Raw genomic sequence first — 7,236 nt, forward strand, 5'->3', positions numbered from 1 at the left:
CAGTTGTGTCACCCCCAAAGTTTCTAGTGCTGCCCCCATGGTAGTCAGTAACTTAACTTGGGTCAGCCAGTGGTGTGATGGTTAAGGCAGCTGGATCTCACATGGCTGACTACATGGTTCAAGTCCCAGACCTGGTGGCTTAAGAAAGACACTAGAGATGTGTGTGTATGTGTTCAAAGTTCCAAAAGAGAGAGAAATAGAGGAGAAGGGATTGAGGCATGGCCATTCCCCCATGGAGGGTGCTTTCTCATTTCCATCTCTTTGTCTCTCTCCAGTGAGTGTACACGCCCTCTGGCAATATTAACAACAACAACAAAAAAACTCAAAAAACAGTCCCTTGGCACTCACTGATCTGTTCTCTGTACCTATGTTACTGACCAATTAATTGTGGCTGCTTGGGACCAGCAGTTAGTGTAATGGCTATGTCGCTGGACTCCCATGTAGTTGACCACGGTTCGCGTCCTGGACCTGGTGGCTTAAAACTCACGCTGGGCACGTGTGCGTGTGTGCCCAAGATCCCGAGAGGAGAATGGAGGAGAAGGGATTGCAGCGTGGCCATCTCCCCTGGGGATGATTTCTCGCTTTCTGTCTCTCTATCTCTCTCTGTCTGTCTGGCGAGCGCACGTGCCCTATAGCAAAAAAAAAAAAAAAAAAAAACTCTCAAAAAAAACCCCCAAAAAACTGTGGCTGCTTCTCCTCATGGTCAATGAAATGAGAGACAGAGGCTGGAGAAGAGGGAGTTTATTTCTGTAACTAGTTATGAGGAGACAGTTAGCAAGTACCAATCAAATTGTTCCAAAAAGTGCAACATGGTCTGGACATTTATTTATATAAGATACAAGCACATGCAAGTCATTCCTCACTACAATCAATCAGCGTTAATTGTTTTAGCATAAGTACTTACTCTGATTTCTTCAAATACCCACTCCTGGTTTCTCATCTGACCATTCCTCAAACAGCTCTTCCTATGACTCAGCCCTTGGTCAGAATGTTCTCCTTTGAGGCCTTCCTTAATTTCACAATGACTGCAGTCCTACTAAACCTTAAGCTGACCTGCTTTACCTGTAAGTTTTGCATTCTCTAGAATGTCATATAGATGAAGACACTCAATATGCAGCATTTTGACTTCTTTCATTTAGCAAAATGTATTGGCGTATCCTCTATAATCTACGTGTGAATTAAATGTTGCTTTCTTTTTGTTACTGAATAGTATTTCATTGCATGAAGTAACACACTTCATTTTTTATTCACTGGTTGAAGGACATCTGGGTCGTTTCCTCTTTTAGGTGATTATGAATACAGCTGCTATGAACATTTGTGTCAGATTTTGTATGAATATAAGTTTTCATTTCTCTTGGATAAACATCTACGAATGGGATTGGTGGGTTATATGATATGCATATGCTTGATTTTATAAGAAACTGTCAAAGTTTTCCAAAGTAGCTGTGCCATTTTTCTTTCCCGTCAGCTTGTATAATTGTTTTAGACATTTGTTGAAAAGACTACTCTTTCTTCATTGAATTACCTTTGCCCTCTTGTCAAAAATCAATTAAGTATAATAGTGTGGGTCAATTTCAGGCCTCCCTGTTCTGTTTTGTTGACGAATGGCTATGTCTCTCTGTTTGCCAATGCCACATTGTCTTGTTTACTCTAGCAAAATAGTAAGTCTTGAAATCAGGTAATGTGAGTCTTCCAATGGTGTTCTTCATTTTCAAAATTGTTTGGCTATTTTAATTCTTTTGCGCTTCTAGATATATTTTATAATCAGCTTTTCATACCTACCAAACATTTCTGTGGTGGTGCAGGTGGTAGCACGTTGGACAGTAGAGCTGGAAGCCACATGGCCACTGCAGTTCTAATCGCCCACTCAGTGCTGGATTATGCGTATGTGAGTGTCCAAGATCTAGTGATCTGAAGGAATGGGGAAAGGGGGTCTCAGAGAGAGGGAATCTCTCTCTCATGTATGCTCACACAGTCTATCATACATAAAGAAAAAAATAATAAATACTCCTGCTGGAGTTTTAACTTGGATTGCATTGAAACTATAGATCAGGGAATCAAAGGGAAAAGATGCAAGACATTTAAGGGATACAAAAATGAAAAATTATCTGTTGATAATAACGTGCATGATAATATCTTTAACTGGACTAATATACAGTGTTTTCATGTTGGAAAATTCATTTTGCAAGCTGTAGTGATATACAGTGATTGAATGTATAAAAATGTATAAAATTAAATAAAAAGAGAGTATAGATCAGTTTGGAGAAACTGACAATATTGAGTCTTCTGTTCCATTTATGTTTGATTTCTTTTAGTAGTTTTTTCCTACACACATGTTGTTAGAGTTATACTTAAGTATTTCATTTTGGTGTTACTTTGAATGGTACTTTAAAAATTTGAATTACAATTGCTAATAGCTGCAATATAGAAATATAATTGTTTTGTATATTTTGTATATTTATCTTCTATCTTGCATCTTGCTAAACTTATTTTTTAGTTCTAGGAGCTTTTTGGTAGAATAGGAATTTTCTACATAGAGAATTATGTTACTGTGAATAGAGATAGCTTTATTCTTTCTTTCTAGTCTACATGACTTATTTCTTGTGTTGTCTTATATTGCATTTAGTACAATGTTGCCTAGGAGTGGTGAGAGAGAATATCCTGGCCTTCTCTTTGATTTTAGGGGAAAGCTTTCAGTCTTCCACCATGAAATACACTGCTAGCTATAGGGGTTTTTAAAATTATTTTATTTAACTTTATTTATCCATTTATTTATTTATTTTAATTTGACCAGAGAGGGATAGAGTGAGTGAGAGAGAGAGAGAAAGTGAGAAAGCAAGTTGCCAGGTCTGGGACTTGAACAGTGGTTGACCATGTGGGAGTCCAGCGCCCTTACCATCACACCTGCTGGCCCCACTATAGGATTTTTTTTTTTTTTTTGGTGAAGTTTTTTCTATAGGGCGCGTGTGCTCACATCACACCTGCTGGCCCCACTATAGGATTTTTTTTTTTTTTTTGGTGAAGTTTTTTCTATAGGGCGCGTGTGCTCACCAGAAAGACAGAGAGAGACAGAGAGATAGAGAGCGAGAAATCACTCCCCAGGGGGGATGGCTATGCCACAATCCCTTCTCCTCCATTCTCCTCTCGGGATCCTGGGCACGCACACACACGTGCCCAGCGTGAGTTTAAGCCACCGGATCCGGGACTCGAACCATAGTCGACTACATGGGAGTCCAGTGACATAGCCATTATGCCAATTGCTGATCCCTAGGTTTTTTAAAATAGGTGTCTTTTGTCAAGTTAAAGAAGTTCCTTCTGCACTTAGATTGCTGAAAATGGATGTTGAATCTGGTCAAATGCACTCTTTTGGGTATTTAATAAAACGATTATATCATTTTTTATTTATTACTCTGTGAAAATAGTGAATTGCACTGATTTTTCAAATATAGCACTAGTCTTGTATTCTTGGGATAAGCCTCACTTGGTAATGATGTATTATTCATTTAATATGTTGTTGAATTCAATTTGCTCATATTTTGTTAAGATTTTTGCATCTATGTTCATGTTATATTTTGGCTTTTCATTTCTTTTTCTTGTAACGTCTTTGGTTTTGTCATTAGGGTAATGCTGGCTGTATAAAATGAATTGGAAAGCATTCTTTCCTCCTTTTGGGGAAAAATACTGTGTAGAATTGATATTATTTCTTTTTTAAATGTTTGGTAGAATGTGGAACCCTGGAGTTATCTTTGTTGGAAGGTCTTAAACTGTGAAATCAATTTCTTTAATGGATACAAGATAATGGATATTCAGGTTATCTGCTTCTTTTTTAGTAAATCTGGTAGTTTGTGTAAGAAATTGGTCCATTTCACTTAAATCCCTTTATTATCCTTTAAATGTCTATGCTGTTTATAGTGTTATCCTCCTTTTAATTCCTGATCTTGGTAATTGGCATCATCTCCCTTTTTTGTCTAGCTAGAGGTTTATCAATTTTATTAGTTTTTCAAAGAACCAGCTTTTTGTTCCATTGATTTTTATCTATAATTTTTCTGTTTTTAAATTTCATTAATTTTTTCTTTATTATGTCTCTTGTACCTGCTTTGAGTTAATTTGCTTTTTTTTTCTAGTTTATTAAAGTAAACATAGATTAAGAAAGCCTAGATTACTATTTGAGATAGTGCTTTTTTCTTTTTTAATTTATCTTTTTTATTATGAGCCTCCTTCTTCAAGATCTCTTTTTTCTTTTCTTTTTAAAAAATGTATTTATTTATTTTTCTGAAACAGTTTTTTAAATTAATTTACATTCATTCCCTAAGCATCGTCACAGCATACAAAATGTGATTTCCCATCCAGAATATACTGCATAGTGGCTTAATCATGCATGTTATTGTCAATAATTTTCTGTTTCTAGTTTCATATGTTATATATATGGAGAGAGACAGTGAAATGGAAAGTGAGAAATCAATCCCCGGAGGCTGGCCACAGTGCAGTCCCTTCTCCATTTTCTTCCTGGGATTTTGGGCATGCATGCACATGTGCCTAGCATGATTTTGAAGCTGCCAGGTCTGGGACTTGAACTGTGGTTAGTTATATGGGAGTCTAGCACTTTAACCACCATGCCACCTGCTGGTCCTCCTTTCTTTTTATTTTGGTAGAAGGCATGTGCTTTATCTTTCTGGGGTTGTAGGGGGGAATGAGAAAGTACCCCTTCCCATAGTGGATGGTCACACTGCAATCCCTTCTCCTTCATTTCTCCCTCCTTTCCAGGTTTTGGGCACAAACACTCACATGTTTTCAAGCTACTGGGTTTGAGGCTCAAATTGTAGTTGGAGATGGAGGATCCAGCCACATTAAAGACTCTGTCATGGGCTGGCCCCAAGATCTTTCTTAGAAGAGTATTCAGTGTTATAAACTTCCCTCAAAGCACTGCTTTAGCTGCAGTTCTACAAACTGATATGTCATGGAAGAAAACAATTTAAATTAGCAATGAAATATTTAAATAATAACCAGAGATGGGAAATGGAAAATGAAAGGACTCTGCACAGCCTAGAGATTGCACAGGAAGCTGAGACCAGAAGCAACTGGGAGTGGGTTGGCAATACTTCATGAATGAAGAGGGACTTGAACATGACTGGAAGGCCTAACAGAGGCTGAAGGTTGCCTGACCAATATCCATTCCACTCTTCTTCCCTAGTAACAGAATCCTGAGTGGAATGCCTGGTTGAAAAGACTCCTTCTCCAGCCTCCCTTGCAGTTGGATGTGGTCATGTTCTATCCATGAGATGTAACAGAGGTGATATGTGGGACTTCTGGGAGGGCTCCTTAAAAGAAGGTGGCTTCCAGGGGAGATGTGTCTTTTAAATTAAAAAAAAAGAAAGATTTATTATTAAAATTTGACCAGAGGGAGATAGAGTGGGGGGTGAGGCAAGAAAGCAAGGCACCAGGTCTGGGACTTGAACTGCAGTTGACCATTGAGAGTCCAGTGCTTACTCACTACGCCACCTGCTGGCCCTGAGGTATGTCTTTATGCTCTTCCCTCCTTCTTTCTTCTTCTTCCTGGTAGAAGCCTTGGTCTGCGAGGCAACCTTGATTATGGAGTGTACATACTGAGGATGTCTGAGCAAAAAGGCAGGACAAGCTTGGTTCTGGGGGGTTACTAGCCCTGTGTAGCTCATGCTCAGCTTTCCTTACCCAGAGAGAATATACCCCTGGGTGTTTGAGTCACTGTTTCTGGTGGTGAAAGAGCTTGGTAATATGCATCTAAGGCCAATCTTGATACTGATGAGGATTTGGAAGGCAGAAAAGAGGAGAAAGGGTATTTAGAAGCAGAATGGTGAGCAAGGCTGGAGGAGAGCCTGGAGAAGACAAACCGTGTTGGGCTGAGGCCAGTCTGTCTACATCAGGGAGTAGTGCAGGATTGGGGTGAATGGAGCCAGACTGCAGAAGGCCTTGCATAACCACAATGCCACGAGCCTGCTGCAACCTTTGTTGGTTGGTTTCTCTCTCATGACCTGCTTATTCATTTATAAAACCTGAAAATTTATTTGAATCAGAAGGTTTTAATCTGACATTCATGGACAGATTTTGTGGGGGGGGTCTAAGACCCTCCTGCCAGGTCATATATTTATGTGTATTTTTCTGGAGAGAGACAACTTTCATCAGATTTGTCAAGAGGCTTGTGGCTCCCAAGCTTTCAGCATAAAGAGTCTTTCACTGACTTTATGATGAGGCTGAGAAGAGCATTTTTTTTCCTAGGCAGAGAAGTGAACAGGGTAAAATGAAGGTTTTGGTACCTGAAGAAATTTTTTTTTAATCTGATAATAAATGCTTGTAAAAAGAAGTGTAAAAAATATATTTTAAAAATAAACCTGTATTATATAAGCCTACTGCTTTCTGACTTGCTATTTTGATCCAACAATATACAGGGAGTGTTTCTCCATGCTATGAAGTATTTTTCTGTGACATTTGCTCTCATAGCTACCGTGCACGGGAATTTCCAGTGCTTTTTTTTTTTTTTTTTTTTTTTGCTATGGGAGGCCAAGGGTTTAAGAGTAGGTACGGCATGGGTGCCAGATTGGTAAGAATTCAGTACTGTGCAAAGTGCCCTGAAGTTGAGGGTCAGCTTTTGTGGGCAGCCTGAGGGGTATGAGAGAGACATGATGAAATCTTCTCTGACCTTGAACTAACTCCTTAGAATGGGACTCGAGTTCACACAGAGCACAAGGAAGAAACTGCAGGATCCAAACAGGCACAGAACTAAAAAGCGGAAATAAATCCGAAAGAAAATCTTACAGGAAAAGGAAATATTCTTCCACAGTTGGGATGGGATTTGAGGCATGATCGAGCCTTATCTGAAACCCCACGTGTTCCAAAGCTCTGTGCCCTCATCTCTGCTCCCACCAATGCCTTCTGGTTCCCAGGTCACTTTGATAAGGACATGATTTTACCTTGAGAGAAGACACTGGTGCTATAAATCCTTTTGAGGGCAGAACTCAGGTGCTCTTATCTGGACCTGACACCTGGGATAAAGGGAGTGGCAGCATGTCCCAGGTGCACAGGCATTTGTCTTGGCATTTGCTGGGCCTCGCACACCACTTGAGCAGTAGTTATCATTATCCCATTCTATGGATATGGAAAAGCAGGCCCTAAGAGGTTGCCAGGGCCACTCAGCGAAGGCCTATCATGAAAGGACCTGAAGCGGGCAGAGAGGAGAGCTGCCCATGGAGAAAGGCCCAAAGG

This window comes from Tupaia chinensis, unplaced genomic scaffold (genome assembly GCF_000334495.1).
Source record: "Tupaia chinensis unplaced genomic scaffold, TupChi_1.0 Scaffold000119_2, whole genome shotgun sequence".
Taxonomy (NCBI): Eukaryota; Metazoa; Chordata; class Mammalia; order Scandentia; family Tupaiidae; genus Tupaia; species Tupaia belangeri.